Raw genomic sequence first — 22,518 nt, 5'->3', positions numbered from 1 at the left:
TGGTCAGCTGGGTGGGCCACAACTCCTGTGGTCAGCTGGGTGGGCCACAACTCCTGTGGTCAGCTGGGTAGGTCACAACTCCTGTGGTCAGCTGGGTGGGCCACAACTCCAACGGTCAAGGGACGTGGCCCGTTTGCTTACAATAAGCTACAGGTTCACTCATACACTGGTAAAGGTTTCTAATTTGTATGTCTCTTTCACGATCAAATTCACTGGAGGTTAGACACTCTTGTAATCGAAGTATCAGGCTGTGGGGATGGGAGGAGAAATATAGGCGGCTGGAGAGCGCCACTGACACAACGTGCCACCCCATCGAGAGTTGGACTCGCGCGCGCGCGTGTTTGTGTGTGTATGCGTGTGTCTGCGTGTGTGTGTGTGTGTGTGTATGTGTGTGTGTGTGTGTGTGTGTGTGTGTGTGTGTGTACATACAAACATAGGAGTAAGGATGGAGTACATATATACAAGGTTGAGAAGGAGCAACACGAGTGCAAAACTCGCTCACCGTATAACACAAATGGTAATCACACTCATTCACACACACACACAAACACACACACACACACACACACACACACACACACACACACACACACACACACACACACCAGCCTAAACTCTCTCTCTCTCTCTCTCTCTCTCTCTCTCTCTCTCTCTCTCTCTCTCTCTCTCTCTCTCTCTCTCTCTCTCTCTCTCTCTCTCATTCCCTTCTTTGTCCTTCATCCAACCAGACAATGGCTGTTACACACACACAAACACACACACTCAGGTCGCCCAAGAGAACCCCCTTAGGAAAAGAGAACCCACCAATTAATACAAGTATCTCTCAAATCCCACGCTAATTATATCGTTACGATAATGTTTTGCTCGGTGATCTATCAGCCAGATATAATCACAGTTTAATTTCCTGAACACCGTCCAGTAATGAGATCGAGATCGGCGTTTTTACCCACGGCAGCGCCACATCTGGAAACATATACCAACCTGAAAATGCTTCTTATTAAAACATCGTCGAATTGAAACATATAAGATATATATATATAAATATATACATATATATATATAGATAGATAGGTAGATAGATAGATAGATAGATAGATAGATAGATATTTATGTGTATATAAATATATATATATATATATATATATATATATATATATATATATATATATATATATATATATATATATACATAGATTGATAGATAGATAGATAGATAGATAGATATAGATATAGATATATATAACGTCTGTCTTTTGTCTCATTGTCCACAGCCAGCATGTGTCGTTGTAACAAGCTACATGGCCAATGAACACCACCTACTTGTCCTCAGTACGCTGGTTAGTTGGGTCTTATCATCCCAAAACGTACATGTAATGTATTCCACAACCTTTAAGGACTATAGACAGCATCTGATACCCTTGACGCGACCCTCTCAGTCGACCTGATCATGAAGAAGCCGACCCTTCATCTCCTTCCCTTCTGCCACGATAACAGCGGAAATCCTATGCGTAGATTGCGTCTCGACGCCAGTAAGGAATGAAAAGACGACCGCCACATTTTCAGGTGACCATTAATGTCACCAAGTCGAGGGGGGTCACACTCGCCACAGGTCATAAATAATGATGTAATTTCCTGTAGTCCATCGTGCGCTGGCATCAACCATCTGTATCTTGTTGATGGTCAGTGGGGAGGGAGAGGAAAAATGGGTGCTGGAAATGGCACCTAAAACCATGATGTATTTTACGTCGAAGTATCAAAAACGATATTTCGTCATTATAGACAGATGATAAAAAATGTCTGTAGGTTATTGAAAGTAACGCATTCGGAAGAAATAATGTATATATGTATATATGTATATATGTATGCATGCATGTATTTATGTATGTATGTGTGTATAAACTTATGTGTGTCTATATAGTCATAATGTGATATGGGTATTTATGTATGTGTATGTGTGTATAAACTTATGTGTGTCTATATAGTCATAATGTGAGATGGGTATTTATGTATGTGTATGTATGTATAAACTTATGTGTGTCTGTATAGTCATAATGTGAGACGTAAATATGTAGCTCAATGTATGTGCGTTCTGCTATAAAACTGCACGAAACAGTCAGCTGAAACTAGGATAATTCTTAAGAATTGCACTTATCTCAAACTGCGCAGTTTCCCCCTCTCAGAATCTTATAAACAAACCGACGAACTATGTTAGTCGTGGTTTAGCAGTGTATGAGGATAGTTCAAGATAATCTACATTCATCAGCAAAAGCGTAGAGGCAGAGGCGTTATGACTAACGGCCGGGAGGATAACTACTTGTTTGCAGTTCACGTCCGGTCGTTTGATTGGACAAGGATACTCTGTGGGGTTGCTTTACCCCCGCGGCAACGCACCGTCAGTTAGGTCGTGAGCTAGGGGTACTGAGAGACGTCAGTGCTGGTGGACTCTGTGTGTGTGTGTGTGTGTGTATAACCCGGGAGTGTTAACATTTATTTACGGCGGTGTATGGCTTCGTTTTGTGCTGTGCTACGAGTGTTGTGTTCTATTAAGATTCTATTTTCTCCATACGTTATGCAGAATTATAGAAAAGAAATTAACAGAAATTCATCGCAAAGCTCTTGAAAAACAGCAGGTGAAAGAAAGATAGACTTGGAAATGGCCTAGAACCACAGATAAGGTTGTCACGGCAGTTAAACAATCCAAGCTGGAGTCCTCAGCGGTTTCCTGCTAAAGGTAAGCACTTTCTTATGTAGTAGAGTGTACGCTATGGTGTTGATATGTTCTGTACATTAGTCACTGAATTAGACAGGGAAAAGGAGTATGTAAGGGGAGGGAAGAGGAGTATGTAGGGGGAAGAGAGGAAGAGTAGGTACGGGAAGAGAGGAGGAGTATGCAGGGAAGCGAGAGAAGGAGGTTATAGAGGACAGAGTGTGTAGGAGGAAGAGCAGAAGAGGTTAGGTCAGAGACGAATGAGTAAGGGAAAGACAGGAGGAAGTTGTAGGGGAGACAGAGGAGGTTATAGACGTCAGAAAGAAGGAGTTATAGACGTCAGAAAGGAGGAGTTATAGACGTCAGAGAGGAGGAGGAGGAGGCTGTATAGAAGAATTATCGACAAGTAGATAAAAGGAGGAAAAATTTAGTATCAAATGAGAGAAAAGCAGCTGGCAGAAGGGCTAATAAAGCAAAGTTAAATGGTGATATAAACAGATTCAATAAGGTCTTCATAACAGTAGAGATCGCAGCCACTGTCTTGCTGCCGACACCTCATTCTAGATGTAGGTAGACGGGACGCATGAAATGTCTTGGCTCTTGTGATGAATGAATCAAAGATATCATCCTAACTTCAACGGTGTAATTCAAATAGAATTTACGTAGAAAAGATATTAGTCTTTTATATATGTGTTTTGTGCAGTTTTTTTATTTTTGTTCTATGCAAATTATTCATCGTATCTAACTCTGTTTTGTGTAATATAATGTTTTTTTCAGGTTCGCTTTGTGTATTAGATTCATTATGCTTGGTTGTTTAGAGTGAGAAAACATTGTCTTGTTTACTTTGACTGTGTTCTGTTTTGTGTATCAGGCCTTGTCATGTCTAGCTGTGTTCATTTTGTCTTTCGGATCAACCACTTCGTTAAATTTTCTGTTTATATCATATTTCAGGTATTGAATGAAATGCTTAATGGTATCATTCATTTAATGCAGTGCCTGAATCAGGTAGCCATTTGACATAATGATCATTATTTTCAGTCATTCTTTTCCCTATTTTATAAGCTGAAACAGCACGGGCAACCGAATGCCATCTCATTAACGCTATATACGACTAGCCAGGGTTTTTTTTCCCCCCCATTTGATACGGTGGTTAGACAAGAGGAAGTGAGGAAGGGTAAGGAAGGGATAGGCTGAGATGGGAAAGAAGTGTGTACACATGTATGGTTGAAGATTTTTGATGCATTTCGGTCATTATTTGGAGACGGATTTCTTTTTCTTCGTTTTTTTTTATGTGCCTTATTTATATACCCAAAGCAGACTGGGGGTGGGGTGTTTGTATTAATCCTTTTTTTTTTTGAGGAGATTTACTAAGCTAAGCTTAACTTTGTGTTTATTGTATACATCGATGGATGACCTAGAGCTTATCTTAGTGTTCTGAGGCTTCGAGGAACCTCCAAGGTGTTCCATGTTATTACGGCCGTCAAGATCTTGGATCAGTCTGTGGTCTGTATTATCGTCATCTTCAAGTCTTTGCCATACATTTTTCGGCGCATCTCTTACGTGCGAGCCGACTGGTTTGATTCTCAATCGTTCGTGTTGTTCGGCCGTGTTTTCAATGTCGGGGTATTTATCATTTGTGACGAAACGTACAGCCTTATTTTGCACTGTATTCGTCATGATCTCGTTGTTGAATGAGTAACCAAACTTACGTTAAATACTAGAGTTCCTTTCCATGTTACGTATATGTACCTCTTATGTATCCATCTACTTCATTGAAGAATATGATTAATCCACACTCTATCGAGAAAAATAAAAAAAAGATATATATATATATATATATATATATATATATATATATATATATATATATATATATATATATATATATATATATATATATATATATATATAAAGTTACGTAGTTCCTAATGTTTTTTTATCAATATGTATAATATTTTTGAAGGCAAAGAATCTAAACACTCACCTTAGATGAAGTGAAACGCCTTAGATGAGAGAGCATGGTGAAAGTACTGATATATGGATCAGGAAGGTGCGAAACTACCGTATTATTGTTGTTGTTAGCTTGTTTGTTTGTTTGTTTTAGATTAGTTGAGGCGGCTCGGGCAACTGAAGGCCGAATCGAGGGCATCCCATAAAATCTATATACATATACACCCTACCGTGAGCTAAGTACCCATATCAGAGCAACCCTAACGGGTGGATGAACAGGATGATTGTGGACCGACTGCCGCAACCAGGATTCGAACCTACACACTCGACCCTGGGCGGCTCGTGAATACGCTAAACGGTACACAGAGGAGGTTTCATGATTAATCTCCCTGTCTATATGCTCTTTGCGTAGAAGGTAATGTTGCCTGATGACTCTATTGGCTGTGTGTGATGACACTTGTTATTTCGGATCTGATTTCATAATCTGCTTACTGTAGCTGTGCAATATCAATCATCTCTACTGTCAGTCTGGACTCTCTTTATTGCTCTTTGTCGTACGCTGCTTGTTTTGTCAATTGATCGTCCACGGGTCTGTGAAAAAAAAAGAAATATTCTGTTATGGCCGTACTCATTACATGATGCGTAACACATACTTTTCTTCTCGTTTGTTTTTCATTCTTTAAATACAGTTCCTGAATTGATTTCAGTCTCATGTTCATTCTAGTGTGGCGTTTTCTTGTCCGAGACTCTGCTGTCCCCATGAGGCCAGTAACCAAATCTTTAGCATAGTCCATCCCCACTGTGCTCAAATTTTCTATCCACTCGTTCGGCACTTTCCATTCTCTGCATAAGAATTCTAAACCACCTTCCTCTAACACACCCTAAATCATTACATAGCCATTCTCCCTCCCATCTATGAGCGCCATCACAAATCAGCTCTTAATTCTTCGCTATTTTTCCGGTGTTTCTTCTTTTTTTCCTATCACTCTTTTCTTGTTTCTAAACTTAACAATTCGGGACTTTTTATTCTTCATTCTGCCTTCCATTTATCATTGTTTTCCACCACCTTCACTCGCGTAAATGGCGGACACTAGTTTCCCCCTAGGTGTATATGTACGTATGTGCACCTCATTCTCCAACACACACATGAGTCTCTACAACACCCAAGAGCTCCCTCCACACCCAGCATCTCTCCATACTAACAGCATCCCTTGACACCCAATATCTTCCACATTCAAACTAATCTAACACTCTCCACACTCTAGCACCCCCTACACCTCAACATTCCTAAGCCACCACCACTCTCACACCTCAACATTCCTCCTCACAACATCCCCCAACATTTCCCCACACACCAGCACTCCCCACACCCCAAAACACGCCCTAGATATCCCACATTATCAGACCATATAATCAGTTCCCTCCACACACCACGGCCTCACCCATACACAGGTCTGAAGTAATGGCTTCCTATAAATTCATTTGGCTTCTGTTATTCCAGTACCCTAAAAGCTTTTTAGTATGCCAACTGATTTCCGCTATTCGGGTAAATAGCCTGTTAAGTATTTTACGGAGCGCTTTTTTTAAGTCTTTGCCCAGATCTATGTAAAAAAAAAAAAATCAGTTGTTTTTCGAATCCTATGACCACAGAAATAATCGTTCAAAGCAAGAAACGGTTATAGTAAATAAGACACGAAATAAGAAAAGGAAAATCAAAATCTCGGCTGTTGGATTGAGTACCGCACATGACTTACAATAGTAGAAAAAAAAAGAGAGTAAATTATGGAAATGTTTAGCTAACGTAAGGCAGTCGAAATTACACCGCCAACACCCCCTTAGCATCACCAACACTATCCACACGGCCAACAGCCCCAGACATCAGCAAAATGCTAACCATACCACCAACACCACACTCTCCAGTCCACCGCCACACCCCACATCACCAAATGAACAACAGCACCTCTCACAAAGCCCGACATTCGTCACACTCCAGCACTTCCCTACACCATCAGCTCACTTCACATCCCAATAGCCCAGCAACACACGCTATCCTCTGTTACACTCCATTACTTGGGTCGCTGACGGGAGAGACCTAACTCCACAGTGGACTGTTTGTCCTTTTGTTCTGTTCCGAATACCATGGACAGACCTGCTGACGGCTGTGACAAGTGGAAACAACAAAGTCAATATTTTTCATATGTAGAGCAAACAGATTTCGTGGTGGCATATGTGTGTCTGTGTGTGTGTGTGTGTGTGTGTGTGTGTGTGTGTGTGAACACGAGGGAAATTTCTGCCCAGAGATGGACAGGCAGGTCACGGGGTCAACAGTCGTCTATGCCAAAATAGGGACAAACGAGAAAATCGGGCTTAGGCGGACGGAGAGCCAAGAGTGACGCTCGTCTAGCAGGGAGAAACCATTAGAGACAGAACTGGCAGGGTAGGAACATGAATGACACCCTCTTGACGATGTGGGAAGAGCCGCTGGAGGCAGCGCCAAGCAGGGCAAGGCAGAGAGAGAGAGAGAGAGAGAGAGAGAGAGAGAGAGAGAGAGAGAGAGAGAGAGAGAGAGAGAGAGGAGACTTGAGACGCAATAGCACGTGATGAAATAGGTAACGTGTGGTCATACGAAAGTCAGAAATGTAAAAGGAAACGTTTGAGAGAGAGAGAGAGAGAGAGAGAGAGAGAGAGAGAGAGAGAGAGAGAGAGAGAGAGAGAGAGAGAGAGAGAGACACGGGAGCAGAACCCAATAAATAAGTCTTGCATATGCATCACGTTGCAAGCTGACACAGGAGAACTTCCACCTTCAGGACTGTTCAACTCGTCTCATATCTTGCTTTATACATAACCCTTGATCTTGCCGAAGCTGAAGGTGTAAACTTGGTATAAACCCCATAATTATCCGTCAAAAAAAGATCACAATAAGGCATAGGGGGGTTTTTTTTTATAGCAAACTCACGTACGATAAAATGGACGGACGTCTAAAAGTAGGAGAGGCTGATTGGTGTACGGGGGGGTGGTAACCTTTTGTACTTAGACTAATGCCTTAGAGGAATGACACCCTCTTCCCCTCCGCCAGCAAGTACGTGTACGATGCTGGCTCGAAGGGAGGTATTCTGGTAATTACAAAAGCATTTTCGACCACAAGGTATAGCAGGGACGGGAGGATGTCGTTGTTGTTGTTGTTGTTTGAGATTAAACCTCCATGCAACTCAGGAGGTGAGGGCCCTATGCCCTAGGGCGTCCCATCGGTGGTGAGGGACCTAAGCACTGAGCCTAGGGGGTTGAGCTTGTTATCCCATCTGGCCCCCTCCCCGCGAGAGCCAGGCTCCCTCTAGCCGGCAGGCGGAGGAGGAGGAGGAGCAGGAAGTGTAGAGGGAGGTTGGGTAGAGGGTGAGGAACGGCAAATAAAAATACAACACAATCAGTTCGGGGAATGGCAGGAAGAGCTCGAGGGGAGGCTCCGCGCGGGCCATATTGAGAGTTATGAAGTCAGTGAGGCGGTGTATGTGTGATCCACCCCAAGCTGTTGGATCCAAGCAAACTTATGGTGATACATCGATGATGGTGATCTGTGCCCACTGATGGTGATCTATCCCTGAAGGTGATCTGTGCCCTCTGACCGTGATCCTTCCATGATGGTGATCCATCCATCCTGGTAAAATGATCCACAGAAGAAATATACCAACAGAAATATTACCAGTGGAAGGTTCGTCCAGAATCTTAACGAAGTGCTCTTAACTTCGAAATCTGAGAAGACGATAGTTAGAAAAAAAAAAAAGATAACTTATAAAAGGAAAATGTGAAATGTTGCGTTGCGGTAAAGCACGGAAAGAATGAAGGCAAAGAAGAAACTGGAGTATTGGCTTCGTGTTAATTTCGCTTCCTAACTTCTTCCGTTACTTGTTCTGTCTCACCTTACTTCGCCTACCTCCCTCAGGTTTTGGCCTCCAGTATACAACATCTTCCAGTAGGGAAAGCGTAATATAGACAGATTCATTGTCTGCCAAAATTTAGTCTCTTCTCACTTTATCTGTTTCCTGAAAGCATTATTTGATTCCCATTTTCTTAGACGAATTTGTTGGCCATATTCTTTACCTCTGTCAGAAATACGTGGCATTAATTCATCCTTCGAATTTTTCATGTATACCACATGAAATCAAATTAGCTATGTTTACCTGGAAAAGAAATGAATATACTCTCTCTCTCTCTCTCTCTCTCTCTCTCTCTCTCTCTCTCTCTCTCTCTCTCTCTCTCTCTCTCTCTCTCTCTCTCTCTCTCTCTCGTTGTTGACAGACACCAACCAAGGGAGGCATATTCCCAGTACAACCCGCTTGCGTATCGGGAGGGTTAATAGTGATGGCTGCGTGGTGAGCCAACATTTCATTGTCTGTCATGTTTCACTCCTTTTGCCCACGTAGCTGTTCGTCTCTTCCTGCCTCATCCACGCGTGAACTGCTGACATTCAGTCCACAAGCACACAGTCACCCTACCTCATACACACACATACACATCACTTGACACAACGTAACTCACACTTGTTCTACATAACTCTGTATATTCCTACTACGCGCTAGCTATTCCTTGTAAGTAAATAAGTATGTAAGTACTCCTTCCTGCCAGGCATTCCCAAACCTCTACCGTCGTACATTCTTTAAAAATCAACTTCTGATTACTTATAACGCCAGTAGGGAAGACTGGTTAGTTCGTATATTCAAAATATCTGCTCCTCACGTTTCGTCCATCAGGCGTCGGAGCGTCCATGGTTCGCCCCCAAGACCCCAGCGGAGCACCTCCTCGTTTAACAGCCACCATTATTCCTGTATAACGCCCGGCTGTGGCTGGAGCTTCCATAAACACACACACACACACACACACACACACACACCGCATTTTGGGGATCGTTCTTGAGCGAAAAGTTTTGCGCATCGCTGAGTCGGGAAAAACGCCAAGAAGTTAACCAGCGGGTCGTCCAAATTTTTTCGCTTTCAATATAGGATCGTGCACGGTCACACGAACGGCCGGTTTTTCTCTGAATTTGTGCTGGTAATATTTCGTAGTTGGTTTTCTGGGTTAGATGATATTTTGGATAATATTCTAACCCCTCCTCTGAATTCATAAAATTCAAGCGATACTTCAAAGGTCTCCAGGTCTTTAACTTATGTCGGTCAGATGTATTCTTAATCTCCCCTCCCTGCTGGCCTTTTTCTCACCTCATACGTCTTTCTGTATGTTACGAGATTTAATGACAGTTGACAGATAGATAGTCACTGATCTACAACACGTACCATATGTCCCATGTACCAAAAGAATCTCTTTTGTCTTGACACACAATTCTTCACTTCACTTCTCTCACAAGTCCACACACAGGCCTCCACCACATCTCTCTTTTTTTTTCTCATAAAGAACACATCAAACTTCTTATACATTCTAACACTGACCAGGAACGTTGCTAAGGATTTTCCAATTAGATTACGCTAATGAATGAAGAAGAAAAATTCGAAGCTGAGCATTTTCTTCAAGATTTTTCGTTAATGGAATAGATTTTCGAAATCGCATCATTGAATTGGTTAGTGGTGAAGTACTGAAGTGTTGCTCAAAGGTTCAAGAACACCTGTGAGAGAAGATATGCAACACACCTGGTATCATACAACACCTGATATCCAGAGGAAGGAGCGCTAGAGATGTGTTCATGGTTGGGGACGTGAGGAGCTTTTTAAAAAAGGCTTTGCAGGAGCTGGAAATCTTGCTGTGTAGTAGCGAATGTAAGCCATACCTTCCTTAGGGTCATCAGCTGTACACCCCACATTTCACTAGTCTCTGATGTATCCTTCAATATGTATGATGAAGCTGGTAGTCTGTGTGTCCTTACTTCACACTGGACGCCTATGAATTGTACGGTAGTAATAATGATATTCAAAACTTCCCTCCTCAGTCTTGGGTAAAATCCTATTTTCCCTCATCTCTCCTGATTATAGACTAAACTTCTCTCCTCATTCTTAAAGGTAGACTTTGTTCCCTCATCTTTTTTGAGTGTGTCCTACGCTTCCCTTCACCACACTTGTTGGCAGCCCATGCTATAAGCAATAGGCCTGATAGTAGGATGTAATTCAGCAAATACTTTTTAGTTTTCTTAATTCCTTCCATCATGCATAGCAGTAGCTGTCATGATCGTAAGGTAGCTCTTTAAGCACAAATTTGAGTTATATAGAAACAAAAACTCATCACGAAGGATATAGCAACAGTAGACATCCAACGGTCCATTAGGATTGCTGTAGTACAGCTGTAGCGCTGATGGAGGAAGAGCAGCCCCACGACAACAGTTGTAGTAGAACTGGTGGAGCAACAGCCAGCTCACCAGGACAGCTGTAGCTCTAGCGAGGACAGCAGCAGCCCAGCACTCCCTGAGGGCACCTACAGCTTACACATGACCCCAGCCACACATCATCACCAGGAACAATACTGTTACCTCGGCTCTGGCCAGGATGCGCAGCGAGGGACGCTGGCAAGACTAGACCCCAACGCCGTCAGTGACCTTTTTTTCTGCCATAAGCTAATGTAAATGGCGGAAGTAAAGATTACTATCGTTTCTTACTGCATATTGCATTTTACACCCGGCTAACCTGAGGCCGTAAATATCCGACTTGGTTATGCAAATAAGGTAAGTGAAATTATGTAACTTTACTGACAACACCGTAATACATTTTCTATTCTTTAGCAGTGCATTACTTACCCCGCCGCTAGCCACACCGTCGTAAACCTCCCCTCAGCTTCTACCAACTCACACGATGCAGTTGGTGTATCTAAGGTATGGCAGGTAGGGCAGGTGCCCTGGGCGCCACTTGAAGGGAGGGGCGCCACTCAAGCAGGTTTGTTTTTTGACATATGCTGCCCGACTGACATTTCCAACGGTTTGGTTTTGTGGGATAAAAAAGAAACTTGCCTACAAAGAAACTCGCCTACTTTTCAATTTTAGTAATATTTTTCTACTAACAGTTACATTACCGCTTCTACGTTAAAGTTTTGATCAGATAACTCTTTAAAACTTTAAGTCTTTAAGAGTTCATATCGATTTAACTTTTACCTAAGTCTTCAACAGTTTATAATTACACTGTATGTATTTTGACATACATCGACCGTATGTACATTTTTGATTAAACTCGGGGTGCGATTTCAGCGCTTGCCATAGGCGTTATTATCCCTTAGATACGCCCCTGCCACGATGCGCTTCTCACTTTCCTTAAAATGGGATGCGTAGGGTCGATGCCCAAGTGCATTTCCCAAAGTCGCTGTTGGCCAGTCGTGAAATCTGGGTGACTGATTAGCACAAGACACATATGGACCTTTTCCTCTATTTTCGCTGATTACCAAACACGATCGAAACTGATAAATTATTCTATGTTTTCTAACGTTTTTTATCTTTTGTTATTCTAATTCCTTCCCCCATTTCCTCGATGAATCCTTCCATTTTTCTTTACCTGAAGTCCTTTATAAACTTCAGTATTTCGAGTGTGAGGAAGATTTCTTTTTCACTTGCTCCCCTGCCTTTCGATCCCGTGTCTACTCCTTGTTGTCTGTGCGTGGTATACATTCAGAACCCTGAATGCACTAGAGTCATCATCTCATAGTATCGTCGTCGGAGTCACCACCTTATCTTCAACCCTCTGTCACTCACCTCACTAATTCTGTGCTTACTCTCCCCTCCACCTGTTGTCATCTTTGCAGCAGTTTTGATATGTTCTCAAAAGGACGAAAAAAAAAAAAAGCAATTCATTTGGTCGAAAATTCTCGTTGTTCCGTTGATGACTTGAGTATCACTGATTCTTCCTCTCTTGTCATTTTGCATTTTCGATGTGTCTATGACAGCCTGTTGAGAATGAGGATCAGAAAATTTTCCGGCATTGAGAGATGTTTCAGCGAAGCAGATCCTTAAATTCATATCATTGTTAATCTTCAAATTAGGAGTTTCTTTCATTTTCATATGGTGGAGTATGGGTGCTGAAGTTTCTGAGATTCATCCAGTCACTGTGTAGAAATTTCGTGAAATATTATGAAGAGTCACACACAGACCACACAGACCCCAAGGTCCATGCGAAGTGGTCTGGCCTTAACGCTAAAAATAGAATAAAAAAAGAAAGAGAAGGTCCCCTTGTGATCAGTAGATGGAAAGGATAGCAGAGCAAAGAGGACCATTTCATTCAACACTATTTTATACTTTTACTATATAGCAGTATCAAGCCATAACCCACACCATGTACCTATGTCCTTCGGGAATCTACGGGACTCGAATGTCTTAACACAGAGATTCAGACAGTTGGTCTTGGAAGTAAGTCTTACCGAGAGATCTCATTTTGGGCAGACGGAGCGCGTCCCGGGGACATGCCCCATAGTTTCTGGATTATTAGTACATGGACAAAGAAGTGATCTACGGTGGCTTAAATACGGTGAAAGGAACGAGGTGGACTAACTCCATTTCTTGACCGGACTGGTTATAATGAGGTCGGTTTCCTTACATTGTCTCTTTGTTGCTAACAATCTTGATGTGGTTGTTAGTGGTTGGTGGGGATAGTGTAATTGCTTGTACAGGACGTCTTCCAGGTCGTACGTCGGTCTTGTGGATCCTCTAGACAGGGTAAGGACTTGCAGAACCCCTTCAACTCATCTTTTCAATGCGCAGATATGATCGATCGATCGATAGATTCCCCGATCTAGTTTTGAAATACAGACAGCAAAGGCCGGATGAAGATCAGAAAATCTCTGTATTCTTATTTTCTAAGTAAAGACAAGAGCTTTAGGTTTACACTGATGCGTATAAAAGCCGAACGTATACTGAAAGAGTAGGAGAGAGAGAGAGAGAGAGAGAGAGAGAGAGAGAGAGAGAGAGAGAGAGAGAGAGAGAGAGAGAGAGAGAAAGAGAGAGAGAGAGAGAGAGAGAGAGAGAGAGAGAGAGAGAGAGTCAGCCTCATTGTCGCTCTGTAATCAAATGATCCGAGGAGAATTTATTGGAGGAACTTTGGGGGTGTTAACCGTGTTTATGAGGCTGCTCTCTCCCCCTACCTCTCTGACTTTGATTGCAGTTTGTAATTTCTTGACTCGCCTAAGTTGTACAAAACGGTCATTAGGGAAGGTTATCAAGAGAGACTTTGGCCCACTTTTATGAGGAATACTTCCTTAATTGTTATTTTGATGAGAACATATTTTGTACTGCCGTCCTAACTCACGGTTATAGTTCGTATGAAGACCTGCCTCGTCTTGTGTTATCAATCTTTACGTCATGCGAAAATTCTCCTCACTCATGACTTCTTTTTTCCCCTGCATGACAGATCAGTATCAGGGAATCTGTCACTTTTAGGCATGACGTGGTGACGGGCGGGAGGTAGTAGTAGAGCCTTGGAGGTGACAACTGGTGGCAGATTTGAGTGAGGCTCTGTAGATGAACAGAGTAGAATAAGATGTCTTATCTGTTCAGACTTTTACTAACAGTATGGAGCACAGTTCCTTAATAACATTGGCAGCCATCTTGATTTACGATTTACATTTGAGTAACTAAACGATACGACTTGTCAGCAATAGTTACATTTACTTGTCATTGTCAATAATGCGTCTAAATATACTAAACGCTGCTTTCAGAAAGAGCGGTAGTTTGTTAAGAACAGTTGCATTAGCAGTCTGCATTAGCAAAATATATATGAACTGAGTTGGCATAGATCTGTTATAGTCTGGAATATACTTATTTCGCAACCTGATGATATCACATTCGCACTGAAACAATACATGATATTCATCACCCACAACATTAGCATCACATTTACTGCCAATGCGATCTTCCCTTCTCTCATCTCGATATATATACCCACAATTATGGATAATTCATGCTGGTCTCTGAGTTTGGGAGAGTGTGTGAAAAGAGAGAAATGAGAGTAAATGTGCATAAAGCAAGGTTAACATTAGGTCTAGCAGCAGAGAGAGAGAGAGAGAGAGAGAGAGAGAGAGAGAGAGAGAGAGAGAGAGAGAGAGAGAAAGGAGGGAGGGAGAGAGGGAGGGAGAGGGGGAGGGAGGTTATTTAGAGTGTGAAGTTTGAATGGAGATAACTTGGAGGAAATAGATTGTTTCAGACAACCTGGGAGTTGACGGGGCAGAGAACGGAACCATGGGAGATGAAATGAGCCATAGGATGGACGCAATGAGGAGTGTGTGGAGAGAATGGTCGCTATCTGTGATGGCAAGGGTAAGTATGTTCAATTGTGTAGTAGTCCCGACCTTCTTGTATTGATGCAAAAGCTTGGACCCTCGACAAAAGAAAAAGCGTGGAAAAATGGTAGCAGTGTTTAAAATGAAATGGTGAAGGACAGTATTTGATGTAAGAAGATTCAATCGAATAAGAAATTGATAGAGTAAGAGAGATGTGTGGTAGAAACAGAAGTGTGTATGAGAGAAATGAAGAGGGTGTGCTGAAATCGTTTGGACATAAAGACAGGATGGCTAAGAAGGGTTTACATGTCACAGGTAGAGGGGGGAACATTCTCTCTCTCTCTCTCTCTCTCTCTCTCTCTCTCTCTCTCTCTCTCTCTCTCTCTCTCTCTCTCTCTCTCTCTCTCTCTCTCTCTCTCTCTCTCTGTTCTCCCCCCCCCCTCCTCTAATTTTCTATCTCTCGCCCTATATCTTCCAAGAACTTATAATACACGGCCCATCTTGCCAGTTTGCATGTGATTGCCGTAATGTGTGAGAGAGAGAGAGAGAGAGAGAGAGAGAGAGAGAGAGAGAGAGAGAGAGAGAGAGAGAAAGAGATTCCCAGAGGACCCCTTATGAACTGTAGTCAAGATAGGGTGGCAATCGTCGAGTCGTATTCAGCGTTCCATTTCTTATCTTTATGATTCCTCCGTCCGTCTGCTGGGGTTGCCTGCCTACAGCTATGCTACCACTCCAGTTCCTCAGTCTTACAATGTACTCTCTCTCTCTTTTCCCTAAGCATGTGATCAATTAATGTTTCAGGTATGTTTCTTCGTCTTCTTAGTCTCTTCTGTTCGTTACCTTGACACCATCTGCTGTGTTACATAAACCTGTTACTTTACACCATATGCTACTACACGCCACCTACTCCATTGCATTACCAGTTACTTTATACCACTTGCTACTTTACACGAACGTGTTACTTTACGTCATCCACCACTTCTGGTCATGACACGTTCGTCATGTGTTCTTTACGTGGAATGTCGTTTCTATTACATGGTTTGCCCAAGTCTGTTCCTCCCCAGTCACGGATGATTACAGCGAGTTCTCTACTTGACTGTGTATTACAGTGCGTTCTGTGTTGTCCTTGCGTGTGTGTGTGTGTGTGTGTGTGTGTGTGTGTGTGTGTGTTCTGTGGGGCATGTCGGTATTGCCATTAGACTGACTGGGCCTGCTAGTGCTCAGCTTGCAGTATTATATACATAGTCAGTTTTCTTTTTTCAGAGAGGAGTTGGGAGATAAACAACTGGGTTTAATCTCACGGTAAACCAAGAGGTTTAATTCCAATGTGCGTGGTGTTCATTCCCCTTAATTCAACTCTTTCATTCTGTTCTGTTGTTTCTCGTTGCCTCCCATTCCTGTAATCCTCCTTTTCCCTTTACTCTTATTATTCTCACTCCATTGAACATTCCCATTTTTTGTCCCATCCTCTCTCTCTCTCTCTCTCTCTCTCTCTCTCTCTCTCTCTCTCTCTCTCTCTCTCTCTCTCTCTCTCTCTCTCTCTCTCTCTCTCCGTCTTTCTTCCCACTTCATCTCCGTCTCTGACCCGACACTCCCTCTCTCGCTCTCCCATTCCTTCCTCCTCTCCCTCCCACATCTCCTCTTCCATCTCCCTCAACTGTCTTCCAGTAATATAACACGAGAAGTTAATTAATTAGCTGTGCAATGTTGGGCTGAGGCTGCCTCACATGAGGACGCCGGCTTCGCCATCATCTTCTTTTGTTGGAGAGGGATTACTGGTGGTGAAGACTGGGGTTAGTGTTGGTGAAGACTGAGGTTAATGGTGATGAAGGATGGGGGTTAATGGTGGTGTAGGATAGTGATTCTGCAATTAGTGGTGGTTTAGATGTAAATTATATATATATATATATATATATATATATATATATATATGATTGCGAAGTCAGCACTTGTTACGTCTTTGGAAAGTAGATTATATATGAGTATCATATAGTGCAGACCATGTCCTCTTTATATTTGTAGTCAAACTCCCTCCCTCCCTTCCTTCCTCGCTCTCATTTCACAGAGCGTCTGTGGAGAAACCTGCCATCAAAGATCTCCAAGATAATTCCAGCCACTGGACGGCACCCAGCATCATGGAGAGATCTGATAATCGCGTGAAAATTACCCCTCAACCGACCAAAACAGCGCTACCCCACGACATATATATATATATATATATTCTTTTTTTTTTCCCCATAAGCTGTATACATGCCGTAATAACACACAGATGTAAAATGGGTCACTGGTGATGATAACGTCGTTGTCTTGGCCGAGGAGGGTTTGAAGAGCGTCTCAGGTATGTTGATCATTAACCACTAACTTCAGAACGTGTGGGCGACGAGGGTCTATGACCAGCTTGATCGCCCGTTGCCGGGAACGGATCTGCCAGAGGAGCTGTTGTGTTGCCCGAGTGATTTATTAACCAGCTTCCTCTGGCTGTCCTCCCCACCCAACCACCACCGCCCCTCACACACACACACACACACACACCACAGTTAATTGACATATGTTCTGTGCTAGAATGCCCTGAGGGATCCTGGACTGACCTAAATATTCTCTTGATATCAGTAAGATTTAAATCATTGCTAGCTGTTATACTTCGCGATACAGTAATGCGCTGCTTTAAAAGAAGCACGTCTTCTACATCAGCTTTCGGCAGCTTGTAATGTTTGGACATTATGATATTCTGCTACAACCGAGACCCAATGTATAATCTCCCACATCCACACCACTGTGGTTCATTCTTTTCAAAGTGTCCACACCAGGTTTTAGTCCCCTGACTCATTTACCCTGCAAATGCCAACTCATTAGAGTAACAGCTTTTTTTTCAACAGTAAATCAACTTCGTGAATGATATCTCGGATGTTTGCCAAACGCAATAGAACCCACTGGCACTACTTAGCACTGCGTTCATGAAGAATGTTAGGAAACAAAATATGTCGTGAGTTCTTCCCTCTTCAGCAGAGTTGTGTGTGTGTGTGTGTGTGTGTGTGTGTGTGTGTGTGTGTGTGTGTGTGTGTGTGTGTGTGTGTGTGTGTGTTTGTGCGTTGCCTGGAGTCCTGTGGTGGACCAGGGCAATGACTGGGACCTCATGAATTCATTTACAGCAGTGATCAATAATCACGTTTGGGAATCAAGGAACATTATATCATCTTTTTTTCATGGCCAGGATTACCACTAGTCTTCGGGATGATCTAAAAAAAAATCTTTGGATTTGAAGAAGGTTTAAGGTCTTCTGGTCAGTTTGACATCTAAGATCAGCCAGCTTCTACTCACGTAGCGTTCAAGTGATGATGAAAGGTCTTCGTGTGAATGGTGGATATTTGACTGTAATCGACCGATGAGACACCTCGATGGCTGGTCTATACTTGAATCAGCTGATGACCCCCCGCCCATACAGCCATGTGTTTGTAGCGAGTATCATATTTTCCCACCTTCGCAGCTGAAGTCTTCAATGCTCTAGTTTAGAATGCGAGTCTTTATTCTCGATCGTCATATCTAACAACAAGAGTGGAATAGCTTTTTGCCATGATAGAACGACAATGTATTTAGTCCTTTGTCAGTAACTATTCATTCACATGATCTATTTCCTTGTAAATTCCATGACTGATCTTGTACCTCTGACTCGGTCATCTGAAACTCTGAGTGGTTGAGTGTAAGACTACTGATGACCTCTTACACTCAGCCAACTCAGAGTGTTTCAGGTCATTATATCATGAAGCGACGTCTCACAGAATCAAGTCATTCACAGTATGTCCACTAGGACGAAGTATGTGACGAAGTCTCACAGAATCAAGTCATTCACAGTATGTCCACTAGGACGAAGTATGTGACGAAGTCTCACAGAATCAAGTCATTCACAGTATGTCCACTAGGACGAAGTATGTGACGAAGTCTCACAGAATCAAGTCATTCACAGTATGTCCACTAGGACGAAGTATGTGACGAAGTCTCACAGAATCAAGTCATTCACAGTATGTCCACTAGGACGAATTATGTGACGAAGTCTCACAGAATCAAGTCATTCACAGTATGTCCACTAGGACGAAGTATGTGACGAAGTCTCACAGAATCAAGTCATTCACAGTATGTCCACTAGGACGAAGTATGTGACGGAAGTCTCACAGAATCAAGTCATTCACAGTATGTCCACTAGGACGAGTATGTGACGAAGTCTCACAGAATCAAGTCATTCACAGTATGTCCACTAGAACGAAGTATATGACGGACTACATGTATATTAGCAATGGACCACATAACTGGTTTTTTTTTTCTCTCTCTCTCTCTCAGCATCACATTAAACCTTTACCCTCATACACCAAGGGATACCGACCGAAGAAATGTCCACCTCCTAATGAAATGGGTAACCGTTTGTAAATGGAATGGCTACGGGCGCATTGCTTCGGTATGAACGATGAATGTAATGCATACCAAACGTTTGTCCCCCTCAGTCCAGGTATAATAAAGTTATTAGACAGTGATCGTGGGAAGGGTAATTTTTTCAGCTAGATGAGAGTAACTGTGCTGGTGATGGGAGAGTTGATGGTGTATAGCGCTCTGCATGACGAAGATGAAGGCAGGTATACCGGCTCCCAGGCCTTTTATGGCCGGGTGAGTGGATGAACCTGTGGTTATATGGTCACCCTGGTAAGTGCTCTTGTGAATACGTCCGAGAGTAATGGCCATTACATATTGTCATTGAGAGAGAGAGAGAGAGAGAGAGAGAGAGAGAGAGAGAGAGAGAGAGAGGAGAGAGAGAGAGAGAGAGAGAGAGAGAGAGAGAGAGAGAGAGAGAGAAGAGGTCGACCAGAGCGACAGATACGAGAAAAACGAGACCGAAAGAGGAGTCTGACTGTTAATCCAAGAACATTATCATCAAATGAACATGAATCCTGAGTTTAATTAGCAGAAAATGACTGGAATCTTCCTGTTCACTCGGCGGTTACACAAACAACAAGTGAACACACACACACACACACACACACACACACACACACACACACACCCTTGCCATAAGGACTTAAGCCCTCCTGTCGTCTCTCTGTGGCAGATTCCTCCCCACTAACTATAGACCTTAAGAACCTTCTTGTGATCCACTTCAGTGAATTTTCGTCTCTATAAAGCGAGAAGCCGTCGGCCACTTGGTATTCTTCCCACCTCCTGGGTCTCTTGCTGGCTTTGTGGCCTCTGAAATGGCTAATTGGCTCCAGCAGCGCCTCCAAACACCGAAGTTTAGGTCAGGATGAGGGATGCGACGAGGGAAAAGGTGCTGTTGATGAGGTGCTGAAGGAGATGGGTAACGCTGGTGGCAGCGTGATGATGGTGGTAAAGGTGGTAATGATGGTTATACTGTGTCTAGTGGTGGTTAGGGCTGTAACAATGGCCATGCGATGGTGGTGGTGATGAGAGGGGGTCGCTAATGACGATGGTGGTGATCAATGGTGAAAGTGTCTGGCAGACCCGCTGATAGTGAGGGTGAAGCAGTGACCTTGAGGTTAGGGATGGTGATGATGATGCTGGTGTTGAAACGGTGATTGTCATCATGGTAGTGAAGGTAATGATGGTGATAAAGTTAAGGACTGAGATGTAGTACCACGAATTGTGAATGTATATGTATACGTGGAGTTATAGTGAGGATGATGCGTTTAATCTGTGACGGGAGTAGATGCAAGGACGTTGATGGCGTCAGCACAGGAAAAGATGGCTTTAGAGTTGACCAAAGAGATGGAAAATGGAGGCAGCATAAGCTAATTTAGTGGACGACGTGAATAGAATAGCAGCGACTGCATAGATGTTGGGTGTGGTGGTAGGTTTTGCAGCACTGACGGTGCGTCGAGCACCTAAGGTCTGAGAATACTGAAGGAGACACGGTTAAATCTGTAGCTGCAAGCACGAGAAAAAGCGCTCGTGGAGAGCTGGTTCACTGGTTCAGGCAGAAGTTGTAGGAATGTCGATTGGCTCGGGTAAAACGTGAAAGAGAGAGAGAGAGAGAGAGAGAGAGAGAGAGAGAGAGAGAGAGAGAGAGAGAGAGAGAGAGAGAGAGTCCCCAGGACCCGGGGTAAACTTTATGATTGCGGATGTTTCCAAGGGCCTGTTGCGCCTGTTATATCCTAATTCGCAGATAATATCACTGATATTATTATACAACAGAGCATTATTGTAAATAGTTATGTATATATATATATATATATATTTTGACTATATAAATCTTGCGGTACCGAAGGATTAGTCCCATCATGAGGGAGGATGTTCGGTGAGGCCGTTAAAAGATGGAGACTGTATAAATGTGAACACCAACAGTTGAGGACATATGAACGTTGGCGAGACGTAGTGGCCAGGGTTTAGAAAGTTCCTCTGACACGTTTGCGGAGGTTTCAGCCCACTCGAGATAGAAGAATTATCGTTCTAGTTACGTTTGAGCTCACTATTACATTGTCGTTAATTTCACTTAAAGTTCTATACAAATTAGATAACTTTATTGCTGATAAAATTTGTAAAATGATAAGTTTATGAACGCTCCTTGTCTGTCTTGGACAATCGCATGTTTACCAAATGGCGTCCTAGCTTCGTCTCTTCGTTGTATATCAACTGACTGTTATATTTCTCTCTTGTGTCTCCCCTGATGATGTGATTATTACACGAAAGTGCACTTGGGAACTTATCGTGTTTCATTTTCCCCTTGAACTCATAGGAATATCTTGATCACGCGCAAAATTGTGATCCTTGGTTAAAGTGTTCGTGAGAAGTGAGGCGCCACCATCAGACGTCAGGCAAAGTTGGGCAGGGAGTAAATAAGTGGCTTGGTTGACCTCGCTCCCAGAGGCTGAGACAGACCTGGTCCCACTCACCTTGACTGGTCGAACCAGTCGATGCAGCGCCTCCAGTCCTCTGCAAACTTAGGACAGCTATGGTGCTGTCGGCTTCCTGCCTGTTGTAGCAAAATGTCCCAGATGGCCACATTTCGTAGCGTGCATGAAGCTATTTTTATTTTCAGAGACAAAACTATAGTCACTTATTCTCTTATCACCGTTGCACTATGTTACTAATATCAAGCATTTATCATAAAGACGTCAAGCGCTCGTCAAGAACTTGTCGAATTATCTCTTAGAACAAAGACAAAACATCATGAAATTCTGTAAACTCTTCGAATCGGTGAGGAAAGACAACAGACGAGGCTGGACTTACTACTGTAAGTTATACGCACGTATCAGACCCCCAACGCTTACTGACGTTTGAATAATACTGAAGACTTCCAGTGGGTGACCACCATCTCTTCACTAACTGGAAGCTCAGTCTATATGTGAGAAGATAGTCAATCCTTTCCCTGGGCAATATAGATGTATAGATAGATGATATATATATATATATATATATATATATATATATATATATATATATATATATATATATATATATATATATATAGATAGATAGATAGATAGATAGATAGATAGATAGATAGATAGATAGATAGGTAGGTAGATAGATTGTTAAGTGTTCGCTACCATAGCCAGGTATGAAGGGTAAATCCCGTAGATTTACAATCTTGCCCTGGGGGAAGGGAACGCGACCAGCGTGTGGATGATATTCCATACGGCTGCACAAGGACTATTGTGTTGTATTATATTTCA

This window comes from Panulirus ornatus, chromosome 12 (genome assembly GCF_036320965.1).
Source record: "Panulirus ornatus isolate Po-2019 chromosome 12, ASM3632096v1, whole genome shotgun sequence".
Taxonomy (NCBI): domain Eukaryota; kingdom Metazoa; phylum Arthropoda; class Malacostraca; order Decapoda; family Palinuridae; genus Panulirus; species Panulirus ornatus.
The sequence above is the reverse complement of the archived record's forward strand: the minus strand, read 5'-3'. Positions refer to the sequence as shown.